General features: G+C 41.3%; 1 protein-coding gene across 3 annotated transcripts in view; it reads right to left on the reverse strand.

Moving 5' to 3' along the window:
• Positions 1–19305, reverse strand: part of RCOR1 (REST corepressor 1) — a 145267-nt gene that overhangs the window by 79193 nt on the left and 46769 nt on the right. The gene's annotated exons all lie outside the window — the stretch shown is intronic.

Consider the following 19305-nt stretch of genomic DNA (forward strand, 5'->3'; position numbering starts at 1 on the left):
GAAGAAATTCAGATGGCCAACAGATACATGAAAAGATGCTCCACACAGCTAGTCATCAGAGAAATGCAAATTAAAACTACAATGATGTATCACCTCACACCAGTTAGGATGGCCACCATCCAAAAGACAAACAACAAATGTGGGTGAGGTTGCGGAGAAAGGGGAACCCTCCTACACTGCTGGTGGGAATGTAAATTAGTTCAACCATTGTGGAAAGCAGTATGGAGATTCCTCAAAATGCTCAAAATTGAAATACCATTTGACCCAGGAATTCCACTTCTAGGAATTTACCCTAAGAATGCAGCAACCCAGTTTGAAAAAGACAGATGCACCTCTATGTTTATCGCAGCACTATTTACAATAGCCAAGAAATGGAAGCAACAACCTAAGTGTCCATCAGTAGATGAATGGATAAAGAAGATGTGGTACATATACACAATGGAATATTATTCAGCCATAAGAAAAAAACAGATCCTACCATTCGCAACAACATGGATGGAGCTGGAGGGTATTATGCTCAGTGAAATAAGCCAGGGGGAGAGAGACAAAATGATTTCACTCATATGTGGAGCATAAGAACAAAGAAAAACTGAAGGAACAAAACAGCAGCACAATCACGGAACCCAAGAATGGACTAACAGTTACCAAAGGGAAAGGGACTGGGGAGGATGGGTGGGAAGGGAGGGATAAGGCTGGGGAAAAACAAAGGGGGCATTACTATTACAATGTATAATGTGGGATGGGGGCATGGGGAGGGCTGTGCAACACAGAGAAGACGAGTAGGGATTCTGCAGCATCTTACTACGCTGATGGACAGTGACTGTAATGAGGTTTGTGAGGGGGACTTGGTGAAGGAGGGAGCCTAGTAAACAAAATGTTCTTCATGTAATTGTACATTAATGATACCAGGGAAAAAATGGGCAGAGGAGCTGAACAGACACCTCTCCAAAGAAGAAATTCAGATGGCCAACAGGCAAATGGAAAGATGCTTCACATCGTTAATCATTACAGAAATGCAAATTAAAACCACAATGAGATATCACCTCACACCAGTTAGTATGGCCACTCTCCAAACGACAGACAACAAATGCTGGTGAGGATGTGGAGAAAGGGAAACCATCTTATAGTGCTAGTGGGAATGTAAGCTAGTTCTAGCATTTTAGAAAGTAGTATGGAGGTTCCTCACAAAACTAAAAATACAATGGTATAAAGGGCATATCAAAGTGTGGGCAAAGGGTCTGTTTGTGTTTATACAGAGGACCAAAGCCTAATTTGGCTAACCAGAAAATGAACTAAGATACGATATGAAGAACTTCCAACTTCAGCACTCTGGAAGACTCATACCAGAAGATGATCATCAAAAAACCTCAACAAAGATCCAGGCGATGCTACAGTTGTAGCTGCATTCATCCCACCGGTTCCTGGACTTGCCATTGGAATGAAGGAGATATCTAAGCTGGCCTGTGCATACAGTAAAACAACAAATTTGACTGGATCTATACTGTTGGAACTCAACCAAGAGGTAGGAGAAGTGCAAGTTGTAGCGCTCCAAAATCTTACAACTACAGACTATCTACTGTTAAAAGAACATATGGGATGTGAACAGTTCCCAGGAATGGGTTGTTTTAATTTGTCTGATTTCTCTCAGACTGTTCAAGTACAGTTGGACAATATCCATTATATCATAGACAAATTTTCACAAATGCCTAGGGTGCCTAACTGGTTTTCTTGGCTTCACTGGAGATAGCTGGTAATTATAGATCTGCTTTGGTTATGTAACTGTATTCCTATTATGTTAATGTGTGTGTGCAATTTAATTAGGAATTTAAAACTGATACATGCTTAAGTTACTCTACAAGAAGATGTGTCAAAGAAATAATCAATCTTCCCATGTTTTCTTCCATCTGCTACCTCTATAGCTTTTCTTCTTCCTTCCTAATTACAACCCTTAAATAGAATTCGTGCCTCATATTGAATTCACCGAGTATCATAACTCCTCCAAGTGGTAAAGATACCTCAAGACAAATGCTGGGCATAGAAGCCACAGGGCATAAATCTGCAAAGAGGTAATAAGCTAACCTTCTCAAACAATATGGCTTCTCTCTCACTTACCAACTTTACATTTCCCTGTATGGCCCCGGAAGATGACTGGTTATCCAGAGACGAGTAAGATTCCTCAAGGGAGGAACAACCTAAGACAGGCATAGTCGCAGGGGAGCCATCAGGTGAGAAATTGGGGATCAACAGAGGTGAGGCTTAGAACCTCACCCCCCCTGTTTTGAGAGAAATCTTCTGCATCCGTAGATGTATTATTGCCCTTGTCTAGCTTGGATTAACACATAGTCTACAGGCACACACCTGATCATCTACATTTGCTCTCTTACAACACTAAACTATGTTTTCTACCTTTATCTTGCATCTACCTACCACTTATGCATTTTATTAAAAAAATAACAACAATAATAATAAAGGGAGAAATGTGGGATTCACATATAAATCACGTATAAAAATCAAACAAATATTCATATTTGACCTGATTGTTTATAGTTCATAATGCGTGATCAAAACCGGAAGTTTTTGTGATGACTGCCCTTGTACTGTTCACCATGTAAGAACTTATTCACTATGTAAGAATTTCTTTACCATGTAAGAACTTGTTTGTTATGCTTCAGAAGATTGGAGACTGATGAGAATTAGGCTGGGGGTGGATTAATGATTGTGCATTGAGCATTGACCCCCCTATACAGAATTTTATTGTGATTAACAACCATTTGATCAATAAATATGAGAGATGCCCTCTCAAAAAAAAAAAAAAGAAAAAAACTAAAAATAGAAATACCGTTTGACCCGGGAATTCCACTCCTAGGTATTTACCCTAAGAATGCAGCAGTCCAGTTTGAAAAAGACAGATGCACCCCTATGTTTATCGCTGCACTATTTACAATAGCCAAGAAATGGAAGCAACCTAAGTGTCCATCGTCCATCAGTAGATGAATGGATAAAGAAGATGTGGTACATATACACAATGGAATATTATTCAGCCATAAGAAGAAAACAAATCCTGCCATTTGCAACACCATGGATGGAGCTGGAGGGTATTATGCTCTGTGAAATAAGTCAGGCAGAGAAAGACAAGTATGAAATGATTTCACTCATATGTGGAGTATAAGAACAAAAGAAAACTGAAGGAACAAAACAGCAGCAGAAGCACAGAACCCAAGAATGGACTAACAGTTACCAAAGGGAAAGGGACTGGGCAGGACGGGTGGGAAGGGAGGGAGAAGGGCAGGAAAAAAGAAAGGGGGCCTTACGATTAGCATGTATAGTGGAGGGGGGGCATGGGGAGGGCTGTGCAACACAGAGAAGACAAGCAGTGATTCTATAGCATCTTACTATGCTGATGGACAGTGACTGTGAATGGGTATGTTGGGGGGACTTGGTGAAGGGGGGGACCTAGTAAACATAATGTCCTTCATGTAATTGTAATTGTAGATTAATGATACCAAAATAAAATTAATAGAAAAATAAAATAAAATAAAATTTAAAAAAACAGAAGAAGACTCACAGAACCCAAGAATGGACTAACAGTTACCAAAGGGAATGGAACTGGGGAGGATGGGTGGGAAGGGAGGGAAAAGAGGGAAAAAGGATCAATACGATTAGCATACATAATGTAGGGGGTGAGGGGATACAGGGAAGGTAGTATAACACAAAGAGAAGTAGCGATTCTCTAGCATCTTACTACAGTGATGGACAGTAACTGTAATGGGGTATGTGGTGGTGACTTGATAATGGGGGAATCTAGTAACCATAATGTTGTTCATGTAACTGTACTTTAATGATAGCAAAATAAAAAAAGAAATATACTGCAAAATCTTTTGGAGATTTATGGCAGTTGAAAAGAAACATTTTATTTTGTGTAGCTTACTTCACTGCAAGAATACAGTATATAATACATAGAGCATACAAAATATGTTAATAAACTATTATCAGTAAGATCAACAGTAGGTTATCAGTAGTTAAGGGGTTTTTTTTGGGGGGGTGGTAAAAATTACATGCAGATTTTCAATTGCAGAGGGCATTAGTGCCCCTAATCTCTGCATTGTTCAAGGGTCAGCACTACTAAAATGCTGATATAGCTGGTTACTTCCCCCACCCCCTCTCATCCCCAGCCACCCCTCCTGTGCTCCAAGAACCCGGTGCTCAGTCTCCAAGGAGAGCAGCTACTGCCCAGGGTGCCCCCCACCAGGGCTTTCCCCAAAGCTTAAATGCAATCAGTGATGACATTGTTGACTAAATTTTTCTTAATGAGAAACTATTTTCTTCCCTCTTTAGTCTTATGAGGTTAGAAAGCTGAGAGTATAAAATCCCATGAAAGGAATGAATATCCAATCTTTTGGTGAAATAATAAAATAGGACTCTAGGTCAGATTTTTAAGAACCTACATAACTACTACTGATTTTCCCATAACTTACCCAGATTTGTGAGGATTTTATTAAATTCCTGCCTCCACAATCTCTTTACAGTGCTTTTATCCCTTTGAAAAAATTTTGGGCATTCCTCGTCCCACATAGTCTAAAAAAAACACCATTAGAAGTAGGACAAATGCAGAGCAGGCATGATTTTCTATTATAATTACATCAACCTAATCAGACCCCACAGCAGTATAAGAGCACCAGGCATGCAAAAGGTTAAACACCTACACTTCAAACAAGTGAGGTTCCAGAGAGCACATAACCAAATTAAAGATAAGACTACTCATTGTGGTTTTAAATAGTAATTGGGGAATTCCTCTCTTTTTGATATGTAATGATATGCAAACAACTTAATAATAGAACTTTTTGGGGAACCCTCCCATTCCTGTAAGCAATGATCTTACATTGTACATGTAGTTTGAAGCTACACCTATTCCAGAGTAACTAACACCTATAAAAAATAAACCACATTTTACCACAGAAGAGCTTAATATCATAATATACAATTTTACTGGTTGTTTTCTCTTAAAAACAAATCGGAACCAATTTATAAGATTATAATTTATACAAGCCATACCATATTAAGGAAACATCTATCCAAAATGAAACTTACCATGCAGTCTCCTCATTAGCATACTAATCCGATGACATCACACTTTAACGATGGCAAAAAACCAGACACTGGCAATTTCTTAATACTAATCACGGAAAATACATGTCTCTTTTCTTCTTAATTTGGCACAGACCGAAAAGTAAAATTTTTTTATACCAAATATGAAAAGAAACATATTTTTGCCCAAAAAGTAACCTATGCAGAAGCATCTGCTCAAATTTTCATATTTGGTAAGGAAATCACTTACAAATCACATCAAGTATCACTTACTTCATATATAAAATTCTTAGAACTATTTTACTAATAAAAACGAGCTTAGTTTAGATTTCATCCTTAGTACCTTGTCAGCATGAACGTGCTCAAGGACACACAGGCCCCACTGACTGGTTCACATCCACAGACAGCCCATCAAGATGACCTGGGTTCACAGATGGGCTCAGAACTATGACTGGTTAGAAACAAACAGTCATAGTTAGAATTCCAGGTCTGCTACCCCCCAAGCTGAAGACACCAGGTAAAGTTCCTCAGAAGGAAACTATTTTCTCATGTGGAAAAGGCAGTTAGCGAGAATTAACTGACAGAATTAAGTGAGACCATATGAAGGTGCCTGGCTAAATGCCTAGGCACGGGCACACACTGTGCTCGCCACTGATTATTCTTCTTAAGAAGGCCAGTTTGAGTGAGACAGCAAAAAAAAAATACCCAAAATTAACTGAACATAATTTTCTTCATTCTTGGCTATGGCTCTCTTCTCCTGCATTTCCAAACACTGATCTGGTCCCTAAGGGGCTTGTTCAGGCTGCAATCACATCCTGAGCGAACTTTCTGCCTCCGTTTAGTAACCAGAGCATGAAAGAGAGTGGGGGTGACTCACATAGTGACCTGGTAAACGTTACCTTGGCCAAGTAATCCAAGTTAACATGAAAAATCTTGCACTTGTTTCAAAGAAGCAATGCAATGGGACTGTTTCAATTTTATCCTTTATTATAATCAGATCTTATGGGCAAACATGTAATGTTTAAAATCCCAGTAAATAAATAAAATTTCTAATGTCAAGAAGGATGGATTGGGTAAGACTGAAAATTCTGTTTTATACTCGAAAAAGTTTTCCAAGATGATGACACGCATTCTAATTATATACCAATTATGACGTTCTTTTCCTTTTCAGAAGCCACTAATCCTCACAACACCTCTATGTTATATCAGTCTTATTCTCAATTGAAGACAACTTCACTGGAAAGGTTAATATAAATTAGCCCAAGTAGAAAAAAAATCAGTCGTAGATGAGGATTGAAATACTTGGGTTTTAATATACCCAACAAAAAGCCAACATGCCCCATTATGCCTTAAACACAAGGACATGAAGTCACCTAAGAGGACTCACCATTAGAATAGGTGGGAAATCCTAAATCCAGACCCTCGGTACACAACAGCATCTACCATTGTGATGAGGAACATTTTGCAAAGATATCTTCAAAAATCTCTCACAAGTTTTTTACTCTGTATGTATGGGTTTACACAGTGAACCTAATGAAATTAGATAGGGGAAGAACACCAGAAGTAGGCTTAAGGAAAAAAAAATGTTTTTAATCTAAGGAAAATGAATCCAAAGAATGAAAAGAACTACTTCTACTCAAATGAATGGGTTCACCAAGAAACACTGTAATTCCCACAAAATTTGAAATCTTAATTTTGGAATCTACTGCATTGCCTGGTTCATAAAGTATTTTTTCATCTTGTTTTTTGTTTTATATATACTACTAGTGGGAAGGGAAAGAAGGGACAAGAGCAAAGGAGATATTTATTGATCAACTATTATGTATCAGATACTTTCACAACCAGTAGCTTATAATCACAACTTTCTAAAAGAGATACCAAAACTAGTGCTTAAAAACTGAAAGGTCATAAAAACATAGGACATTTTTTTCATGACAAGCCAAGAAAGCAAATTACAAACCTTGCACAGACAAATACTGAGGAAGGAAAGCCAGTGAGCTTCAGGAAAGAAAAACCTGTCTGAAAGTGACTCATGCAGCTTCCTGCCTTCTACAGTACAACACACCAGATACTCGTTTGGAAGCCAGTGTCCACACACACAGAAGAAATTAGTAAAAATGGCTGCCTCCAGGGAGGGGAAAATAGAAGATAGGAGTACCTCCTTTTCACTGTACATACCCTTTTGCATCTTTTAATTTTATACCATATCCCTGTATTACCTATACAAAGAGTCAAAAAAAATTTTATTTTAAAAAATTAACCACTGGAAAAGAGGTGTGGCCAAGGCCACCAATTCCAAACCACACAGAGGAGTCTTGGCTGCCTCCCTCTGCCAGGGAGCACTGTGGTTCCAAACACCCTTCTCTCTAGGCCCCCCACATCACAGGAAGGGGGTGTCTTAGCCTCCCATAGCCATTATAAGGCATTACTCGATGACTACATGGCTAGCTGAAATTAGAACTGAAGCTTCTCTTTACTTAACTCTTCACCCTTACCCCAGTGCCCAACCCAAAGTGGAATCCAGTAACATGATGGTTATAAACATGTAACATAAGACTTTCAAGAATTATTAAAGAATAACACTATAAAATTCAACAGCTATTTTCAGATAGCTTTTTTCCCCACACTTCCCTGAAATCTTGCAGACACACAGCTTTCCATTTTATGTGTACAGTTTTACATTCTAAGTACATTCATTATTTATCAATAGTAATATTTTTGCCAACTGGAAGACAGAAAAATCTTAAAAGTAAATGGTTGTTATGTGTCTATCAAAAAATCTCATCTGGGAGGCTGGTTCTAGGTGATAAAAACAGAGTATGCTCGAAAGAAATGCAGTTTGGAGAATTTGCACCTAAAAATAGGATGTCAATGAAAGGACACAATACAATACTTAAATACAGAACTGGTGCATAGTACAGTACTTGAAGGTAACTGTTCAGAGAAATAAGCAGATAGGCAAGCTTAATGAGAAGAAGAAACAGAAATGATACAATCATATGAAACACTGAGTTTGAAGACATTAAGAGTCAGGCAAAGGCCTGAAAAATCTGATCGCCATCAAAAAGAAGACAGAGTAGAGAAGAGAGTGCCTGTGATCCACTTTTTGGCACTCCTCCCATCGGGAAATGGGCTTGGAGGACTGGAGGTTCACTTGCAGTCACTCTTCAATGCAGCCGACATTTACTTGGTCTGGTAGACAGTCTAGGGCGACAGCATGTCCCCAGCTCTGCGCACACTGAAGGAGAGTGCCTGATCTCTCCAGGTCTCAGTTTTCTCTTCTGAAGCTGGAGTGAACAACTTCTTCGCAGAGATTAACAGCATTTTAAAACAAGTAGCGAAGGTTCTGGTACATATTAAGAGTTTTGAATAATCGATCCAGACACCAGAACTAGATTCAATCATAAGGATGTTTTTAAGAGACTTGGTCACAATGCTCTCACTTAGGCAGCCCTAGCAATTCCTGCTTATTCCAGCCAACTCTGCATAAAGATCCTCCAGTATAAGTTTCCCTTTATTTCAAAGGCCTACTGATAATCAACTCAGGCAACCTTCAGCCACAAGAAATCAGATACATGCAGCTATCTCAATAATTAGGGAACCCATTTATTTTGCACGTACACTTACTCATAGCAAGCGTTTCTACTCCAGTCTTAAACTATTCTTAAATTCTATATCCCTCATTAATGGCAATACTCAAAATTTACTGTCGAATTATCCTAGCCAATCAGTCAATTTACTGTGCAACAATAATTCCATCAGCTGTTAGTAACTTAGGAGTTACCTTTAAAAATGAGAACATCTATTTCTCAAAAAATAAATACATGGACTCGATTATGAGTCCAAGTCTCACTGCCTAATACAGCCAATTATTAGTGAGAAAATGGTTAAATTATTGAGTACAAGAACAAACCATCCCACATTTAATGACCAAAATTAAGAACTCTGAAATGAGTCCCATGTTATTAACAGGTCTCAGGGAAGCCAGTCCCTAACTCAGCTTTGAAAACACCCACAATACAAAAGAGAACAAAGAGCCCAATGACCCAGGGTTTATTCCCTTATATATAAATGCAGAATAGCCAATCTCTTGCAAAATACAGAAATTTCAAAAAAGTACCCAGGATCAGTTTCCCCATTAATAAAATGAGAAGACAGGACTTGATCTCCACAATCCATTTAATAGGCAAATGAAATGGCATAATCCTGTCCACTCGACCTTAACCTCCCTCCCACTGTCCAAAGAAACCTGCTTTGTTTTGTCTTTTTACTGAGTGGGGACAATGAGGTTTGTAAGATCTGTGTGCTTTTCCCACCTACTCCCTAAACTTTATTAAACACACCAACTGCACAACAGACTAGTCTCGGTCATCAAACACTGCTGACCACTATGATTCTTCAAGCTCTCCATTCTTCACTGCTGTCGTATACAGCCAGTAGGGACTACCAACCCATTTTCCTGGAGATGACTACTCCTAGTGCCAATTTCTTCATCAGTCCTATTTTTTACTGGAAACAGAACCCATTTTAGCTAGTGCAAGCAACCAGGTGTTCTCACAATCTTTAGGAGGGTCACAGAAACAGACGTAATGGCCCCACAACCAGGACAACACTGCCATTATCCCACAGAACTGCTTAGGTGGAGATCAGACTGCTGCACAGCTGCACACAAGGAGGGCAGTGGGCAGAGGACACCACCCCTGGAGCCTGGCACCCCTGAGAGCTGGACACCCTTCAGCCATGCCAGCCTACTTCACGACAGTGGCTTCCCAACCTCAGTCTCACCCTGGCTCATGGAGCAAAGGCCACATGTCTGTGGTTGACTACAAAGAAGGATGGGAAAGCACAGTAATAGCTCCCACTTTAAGAAGCTAGTAAGGTGGGAAATTCCCCCCAAAGGCAGACGGTTCATGAGGTGCTGGGGAGCAAAAAGCATTACACACAACCACAAGTGGTGCCACACTAGCTAGTCCCCTCCCTCGCCTATCTTTTTCTTGACTTATTCCCTAATTGTTCCTTTAGGTTCAGTAATTATGGCTTCTCCCTCCCCACGCTCTGTAGAGTGGAATCAACTCTACTAGCTGTTCCTGGTATTTCTACACAACATGCTTATGCTGCTAACGATTCCCTCCCCATGACCCCACCCAGTTGCAATACCACCTATTCACTACCTTGTATAGAAGAAGAGGATTTGGCTTTCTTACACAACCTCTCCTTTTCTCTAATCACACAATACCCTTAACCTGCTTGGTTTGAATCACTTTTTTTTGTTCATGGATCTATAAATGCTATTCATAGCTGAATCATGCTGCATATTATCAATACAGGTCTGTTTTTATAGAATTTTTTTTATCTGGAATTAATAATTGTCCTTTTTTTCCTTGCTTGGTTTTCTATGTAGTTACCACTAACTCATCCCCCAAATTTCCTCTAGAAGCATAAATCTCAACACGTCAGGTCATCCATTAGCTGTTCACTTCTTGAAGATACCCCTGCGGAGCCCTGTCACTGGGCTGGCCGGCAGAAGCCTACTCAGCTGTTCCCCAAGGCATCCCCTCCGCATTACCCCCTTGCTGCATTCTCCATCTCCTGAGTCCCATGGCTGAGCCAGGCTTTCAGGGAGATGAAGCAAATGGGTAAATACACTGAATGTCAGGAGAACCAGGACTCTGCACAGGGAAGGAGGACAGCCAGGATGAACCCTGTGGTGCTGGATCAAAAATGATGGCATTGGTATGAATTCATTGATTCTGATGTATATAAATGAGTAGAAACAGAAATAGGGGTGTGTATGTCGCACGTTCTGCCCACAGAAAGACTTAGAAGCAGCGATACCCAGGAGAGCAGTGCACACACCTAGCGCCCAGATCGTGGTTTCGGTAATACGTTACTCCACCAAAAGGAATCAGCGCTCCAGAAAGAAACAATTGACTCCAGTACGGGGCACAGAAAATACAAGAGGAACTTAGAATATTGTGATATACCAGCAAGCAAAGAAGCGCTCAAACAATGACGGACATTTGTCAGAAGTGCTCAAAGAATGATGGACATTTGTCAGAATGACACAGGAGCCAACCAACTGGCCAAATATGGAATAATCGGAGCATCAAATTATGATGTTATGAACTGTAACCCCTTGAATAAAACAGAAAACCATGAGTCCACCTGATATAAAATAAATAAATGGTAGAGAATTAGAAGCCATAAACTGTTGCCTCACAAAATACTTATTACATATTAATAAGCACAAAAAGTCTTAAATAATTCTATGCTGGAGAATCCTGGCATGAACCAACTTCAAATCAAAAGATAAAGGGTAATATGACCAGAGAAAGGACAAACCTGATATCATGTATGCGGTATGAGTTATAAGAAATACGTATCTGGTCACTCAGAGGACCAAAAACCTATTTCGCAGGTATATTTGGTCTTCATCCAGTTCCTGAAAACACTTCAGAGCCTTAAAGGTGAAAGGGTGTCTTGTCATGTCAGCGACACTTTTGGACCCCACCCAAGGGCAGAGGCTGGAGGTTCAATCAGCCAGCATCCAGTGATTTAGTTAATCATCACTGTGCAATGAAGCCCTCACAGAACCCAGTGGAAACGCTTATCTCTTGCATCCTGCTCCCTATCTGAGAGAGCTTCCACGCTTGGGGGACCGTGATGCTTGGGGAACCGTAATGCGTCCCCGCACCAGAGGGCCGGGCCCCAGGCTCCGGGCGGACAGAGGCTCCTTTACGTGGGGCCTCTCACCCTGTGGATCTCTGCACCTGTCTGTTAACTTGTATGGTTTACGGTACCCTTTATTAAAATGGTAAACCTAAGTGTTTTCCTGAGTTCTGTGAGCCACTCAAACTAACCTAAGGGGGAGGTCGGAACCTCCCTCCAGTCTGTAGCTGGTTGATGGCGGGTGGAGGGCAGTCTTGCAGGACAGAGCCTGTAACCTGGGGAATCTGGTGCCCTGTCCAGGCAGACAGCATCAGAATTGGGTTCTCGGACTCCCTGCTGGTGTTCAAGAATTGTTTGGTGTCATGCGTGGGAAGATGCCCTCCTACCCCCGCCACACACACATACTGGAATTGGGTCCAAGAACCCAAAAGGAGTTGATGTGGAATACAGTACATCTTTTTGCTATGATGCACTAAGAAGAGCATAGTGTCTTCTTCTGCAGTATCCTTGCCCCAAAACACAAAACTTGAATCTAATCATGAGAAAACATGAGACAAACTCAGTTCACCGCATAGTCTGTAAAGTTATTAGCTGTACCTTCAAAAACATCAAGATCATGGGAGACAAAGGAAGCCCAAGGAACAATTCCAGACGGAAGGAAACAAGATGTGACAACTAAATGCACCACCTAATCCAGGACTGGAGTCCAGGCCTTTGGAAGACATTATTGGGACTAGGTGTGAAATTTAAATAGAACATGATAAAATCTAGATGGCTTTGTGGATTACAGGTTTTACTGGATCAATGTTACAATTTCCGGGTTCTAATAGTTATACTGTGGTTATACAGAAGAACTCCCTTACTTACAGGAAATATTCAGTGACATATTAAAAAATAATAATAGAGCCTACAAGTTGATAATAAAGAGACAGATAATCCAATTAACAAATTAAAAAGGATCTGAAAAGACACTTTTCCACATAAGCACATGAAAAGATATATGCAACATCACCACCCATCAGGTAAATAGAAATCAAAACCACATCTGAGACACTTCACCACTAGGAAAGTTATAATTAAAAGGACAGATAGTAACAAGTATTGGCAAAGATGTGGAGAGACTGGAAACTTCATCCACTGGTGTGGGATGTAAAATGGTACAGCTGCTTTGGAAAACAATTTAGCAGTTCTTCAAAGGTTGAAAATAGAGTTAACACATAACTCAGCAGTCTTGTAGGTATTTCCAAGAAAAATGAGAACATCTGTACACAGTGATCATAGCAGCCTTATTCACAGTAACTAAAACACGGAAAATATACAAATGTCTATCAACTGACGAGTGGATAAATGTGGTCTGCCCACAAATTATGATTATTCACCAATAAAAAGGAATGAATAACTGATAAATGCTATTAACATGGATGAATCTTAAAAGCACTGAAAGCCAGTAACAAAGGATCACACATGGTGTGACCTCATTATGTGAACTGTGCAGAGAGGCAAATCCAGAGACAGCAAGACTGGTGGTCGGTTGCCCAGAGCTGGTGCTGGGGTGACTGAATGGGGGGTGACTGCCCATGGGTGTGGTGTGCGATTCAGAAAACTCTCTAAAGCAGATGTGGTGGTAGATGCACAACTCCGCAAATGCAATAAAGTCACTGAAGTGCACATTTTCAATGGGCAAATTGTATGAATTACATTTCAATAAAGCTGTCGGTTTAAAAAACCCTCAGGGAACAAAAACCAGAGTATCATGTCTACAACTTATTCTCAATCTCAAAACTTAGTCTCAATAAAGGCAATATATACAGAGGAGGATATGCCCCTCCCCCTTAGAATTTTTTTAAAAGTCTTTCATGTCTAAAAAAATGTCTCTGGCTCCACACCTCACATACAAGGATTCTGCCAGAATCCTAGATTAGAAATAATACTCCTGGCATCTGAGGGCACTGATCCATTGTCGCCTAAATTCCAGTATCATGCGGGTTCTCAATCCATTGTAACCTGATTTGTTCCTTCTGAAAGATTCTGGGATCCTATCCATTCTTAGTGTTCTGCAATCTCTTTACAATGAACCAATTTATTTTTCCTTGTATTCACTATGCTGGACACTCAGTGGACCTGTTCAATCTGGAGATTTATGACTTAAGTCCTGGAAATTTTTTGAGTATTAATTTAATCATTGTTCCTTCTCAATTTTTTTTTTTCCAGAACACTTAGTAATTCAGATGTTGGATCTCCTGAATTCATCCATTAAGTGATATATTTCTTTCTGTTTTGTTGCTATATTCATCATTAATTATTAACACTGTGCTATAATCACTTTAATCATCCATCTCGTGCATGCCCTCTCTACATACATACATACATACAATCCCATGAAAAATGCAAACATTTCACTCCTTCACTCTGTACCTCCTAGGAATAAGGACGTTCTCCTATGTAACCACAGCGCCATTATTACACTTAAGAAAATTAACATTAATTCATCATCACTTAACATACAGTCCTTATTCACATGTCCACACTTCCTCCTCCCACCGCCAACAGTATTTTTCCATCAAAGATCCAATCAAAGCTCAGGTATTGCCCACTGTCTTTTCCATCCGTCTTTGGCTAGTACTTCCTGGAGCATTTCCTCAGTTTCCTACTGAAAATTTTCCCTGCTCTCCAATTTTTCAGAAGCTGTTTCTTGTTCTCTGAATGGTTCCCTATTTTATACCATCCTATTTTTGTGTTATGAATGTAACATCTTCTTTTAGTTCTTTAAGCTGCTTGTTTTTGAAGTTTGAACTTTCCTTCTACAACTTGCATTTCCTGTTTCTACCTGCCTGTTAGAGGCTTTTTTCATGTATAAGATACTCGACTGTTCAGTCATAGTTAAGAAGGAAGTACTAACTAAAAAGTTGGCTTTAATTTACTGTGCAGATAGGGTGATCAGACGGGGACCTAACCATCTCAGCAGGAGCCATGGCAAATTTTATTTTCTAAAGCCAACCACATTATCTCCCATCTCACACGATCCTCTTATAGTGTCACCAACCGGAACTCTTGCCTTCAAGAGGTAAGGTCTATTTTGCCTCCCTCTTGAACCTGGGCAAATTTGTGACTACAGCAGAAATGATGTGCCATGACTTCTAAGACTAAGTCATAGAGAGATAAAACAGATTATGCCTGATTCTCAAGACACATACCTTTGGGCAGTGAGCATCCCACAAGTTATCTGAGTGCCCTAAAAAGGCAGGGCAAACTAGTCCACAAACAGAGACCGCACAGAGATGCCCTAGACCGCACGGAGAGAGACACCGCCACCCCCCAGATGCACACACTGCCTCACCTGCCCTGGGCCCGCTACTCACCCAGCTCCACCAACTGCCTGCCTGCCTGAGATGGCAGCAGGGCTCTGAGCCAGAATGGCCTGGCCGTGCTCCCTGAAGATTCCAGACCCAGAGAAACCCTGAAATTACTTTAAATCATTTAACTTGGGCAGGGGGGGGGTCATATTTTATGCAGCAAGAGTAAGTGAAACCTGGAAGTTTTGGCACCTGAAGTGAGATGCTGCAACAAAAACCTAGAACACGTGGTATTGGCTTTGGGACTGGGTTCCAGGTGGAAACTGGAAGGCCTTGAGGGAGCTGTTCGTGAAAAAGCCTGAAGGGCCTCAACAAGGTTACTAGCAGTAAAGGCTTAGTGGAAAGTAAGAAAAATATTACTGTATATCGGAGAAAAAGGACACTCATTATGCAGTGTGGAAAATGTGGCCTGCAGTAACAGAAAAGATGAAATGTACCTAATAAACTCAATGATCTGAGATTTTCAGACAGAACACGGAAAGTGCCACCCACCTTCCTCACACTGCCTATGGAAAAATGAGAGAAGGGAGACAGGAGCTGGGGGAAACAGCGTTCAAAATAAAGGAGTCAGCACAGAACCCAAGAATGGACGAACAGTTACCAAAGGCAAAGGGGCTGGGGAGGGTGGGTGGGAAGGGAGGGAGAAGGGGGAAAGGGGGCATTATGATCCACACACATAACGTAGAGGGGGGGGACATGGGGAAGGCAGTATTTACAGAGAAGACAGTAGTGATTCCATAGCACTTACTGTAAACTGATAGACAGTGACTGTAATGGGGTATGTGGGGGGGACTTGACAATAGGGGGAGTCTATAACCATAATGTTGTTTAAGTAATTGTACATTAATGATACCAAAATAAAAAAATAAAAAATAAAAAAAATAAAGGAGTTAGGACTTGCTGAGTTCAAATATAAAGCTATTCTCATCCTCAGCCTCTCCCAAGGGCAAAATGATTCTCAAAACATGAAATGGCTTAATGGGAAAAGATCAAATCCAGGATATAATTGAAAAACTTTCTTAAAACCTCAGAAAGATCCAAGAATGCTCCAAATTGGTGTTTCAAACACCAAGGGCCTTCTAGGAAACTTTTGGGCTGCCTCTAAATATTCTTCCCCATTAAACAACAGAGCTTCTAAGACTGTTACACAACGACGCAAAACTGAAGGAACAAAACAGCAGCAGACTCAGAGACTCCAAGAAGGAACTAGCGGTTACCATAATGGAAGGGGGAAGGGGGAGGGGGGAGAGGGCAGGTGGGGAGGCAGGGAGAAGGGGATTGAGTATTGTGTTCAGTACACATGGTGTGGGGGTTCACGGGGAGGACAGTATAGCACAGAGAAGGCACATAGTGGATCTGCGGCATCTTACTGCACTGATGGACAGTGACTGCATTGGGGTGTGGGGGGGACTTGATAATATGGGTAAATGTAGTAACCACATTGTTTTTTCATGTGAAACCTTCATAAGAGTGTATATCGATAACACCTTAATAAAAAATAAAAATAAAAATAAAAAAGACTGTTAGAGGTGGTTGTCCCAGAGCAGACTCACAGGGAGTCCGAGGAGGTAAAGGACTTACTAACACAGGGAGACTGTGAGTGCAGCTTTTGTCAACTGGAGGGGTGATAACATGGCACACAGACTGCAACTGTTTTAAAAGAATTGTAACAGATGGGACTGAAATAGACAAAACAGCACAAAATGATGGCTTTTGTTCTTCCAAAATATTATGAGGGTGAAGCAGGATGAGAAAACTACTCAGCAATAAAACTAGCCATTTCTTAGAGAAAATATTTGCAACTCATAGATCTGACAAGGGATTAATATCCAGACTATATAGATAAGTCCTAAAACAATAAAAATATCAAAACAACCCAGTTCAAAAATGGGCAAAGGATACCTACAAAGATGATAAACAAACAGTCGAGAAGCACATGAAAAGGTGTTCAAGACCAGTAATCATCAGGGAAATGCAGATAAAACTACGATGAGATATCACCCCACACCCATTAATTAGGACGACTACTATCAAAAAAACAGAAAACAACAAGCATTGCCAAGGATCTGGAGAAACTGGAACCCTCGTGCACTGTTAGTAGCAATGTAAAAAGGTACAGCTATTGTGAAAAACAGTATGGCAGTTCTTAAAAGAACTTTTTGTTTTTCTTTAAAAAATGTATTTTCTTTTTTAAAGAATATTTAAAATAGAATTATCATATGATTCAGCAATTTGACTTCTGGGTATATACTCAAAGAACTGAAAGCAGGGTCTCAAAGAGATTCTCTCTACTTCCAGAAAGATATTTGTATTGTCCATGATGGCTAAAACATTGAAGAACAGAAAAACACAATGTAGTACAGCCATACAATGGAATATTATTCAGCCTTAAAAAGGAAGGAAATTCTGATGTAGGCTACAAAGATAAACCTTGAAGACATAATACTAAGCAAAATAAGCTATTCAGAAAAGGCCAAATACTGTAAGAGTCCACTTACATAAGGTCCTTAGAGTAATCAACATCAATCATAGTGACAGAAAGTGGAATGGTGGATGCCAGGGGCTGGAGGTATGGGGCAATGGGGAGTTAGTGTTAAATGGTGTGGGTAAAGTGAAACTTCCTGTGGCCAGGATTCTCACCTGACCCTGGTTAGCTAGCTCACTACACACGTGGGCAATGCATCATTACTGACTCTACATAAAAAGCTCTGCCAAGTGCTCTGGGCAACACATGACATGGCTGCAAGGCTGCAGGAGAGCAGAGCAGATGCTGGAGTGCTGGCAGCGCCAAGGAAAGAGTCCCAGAAGACGGCTGTGCGGGCAGAGAGGCCTAGAGGCAGAGGCCAGCTTGCTGCATGCAGACTTGCTCTGAGTGGACGGGATTCTAGTGACTGACCTGCCACCATGGAAATAAAGTTGGGTATAACCCTTTCACCCCAAGAACGTTCTACTGTCATTTCTTTGGTCATATTGAATCCATAGCAAACTTGCCCAGGGCTGAAACCCACTGGCAAGACAATTGGTGACGTCAGCAGGATTCATTGGTGACCAAGGAAAAGAACAGGCTGCCCTCGTGGGAGGAGTGTTCAGCAGGCTGCACCTGTGGACAGGGAGACATTCGAGTGTCCCCCTGTGGACATGTGGTGCTGGGAAGGGGTGGAGGGCTAGGGTCCACCCCAAGAGAAAGAAAATTCGTTGCAGACTGGGATGGCATCACTGCGAAGCGCTGTGGAAATGGTGAAGGACGTCAGGGCAGCCTGAGCAGCAGCAGCACGACAAAGAGCAGCACGCAGGCCGCCAGGTGCCGTGGGGCAGGCGAGGGATGCAGTGGGGCCGTCAGCCCCAGAAATGGAGGAGCGGAGGTTTGACGAACAGGTTGGGGTGGAGGACCTGCCTGTGCGGGAGGCATCGGCCCCTCCTCGGTGGAGACCCCGCCTGGTGGGAAGCTGGTGGGAAGCCAGAAGGACTCGGCAACCGCGGGTCCTTCCAGGAGAGGCGCTGCAGCCCCTCCGCAGGCTGTGGGGGGCTCCACGCTCTGCTTCTATCCTCGGGCTCAAGCACAAAAGGAAATACGGTCCGCTTCTCGGAGGAAGAATTTAAAGGGCCCCTTGAAGGTCGCGAGGACCCAGATGTGGGTTAGCTTGAAAAGGCAGGAGCAGACAGAGAGAAATTGGCTGTGGCGACAACTGAGACCGGAGCAGCGGTTCCGGCTGAGGACGAAGCAGAGGCAGAGATGAAGCAACAAGATCGGCCTGTGTGTCTGCAAGACTTTTTGCAGGAGAGGCTGGAGGGTATTTAAGACTCACCCATGGCTCTGTTGGTTAACTCATTTGAGTAAAACTGGTTTGAATACAGCCAGGATGACCACTTGGTGGCAATCGATCTCCTCAGGCTTGAGGGTTATTGTAACTCATCATAATTTTTGTTATTTGTATGTTCTATTATGTTATGAAATTTGGTTACAGTGTTCCAGCTTTATTTATTATTATTATTTTTTGGAATCATTAATATACAATTACATGAGCAACATTATGGTTACTAGACTACCCCCCATTATCAAGTCCCACCAGTAAGATGCTATAGAGTCACTACTTGTCTTCTCTGTGTTGTGCAGCCCTCCCCATGCCCCCATCATTATGTTGCTAATCATAATGCCCCTTTTCCCCCTTATTCCCCCCTCCCCAACCATCCTCCCCAA

The sequence above is a fragment of the Manis javanica genome, chromosome 8 (assembly GCF_040802235.1).
Source record: "Manis javanica isolate MJ-LG chromosome 8, MJ_LKY, whole genome shotgun sequence".
NCBI lineage: Eukaryota > Metazoa > Chordata > Mammalia > Pholidota > Manidae > Manis > Manis javanica.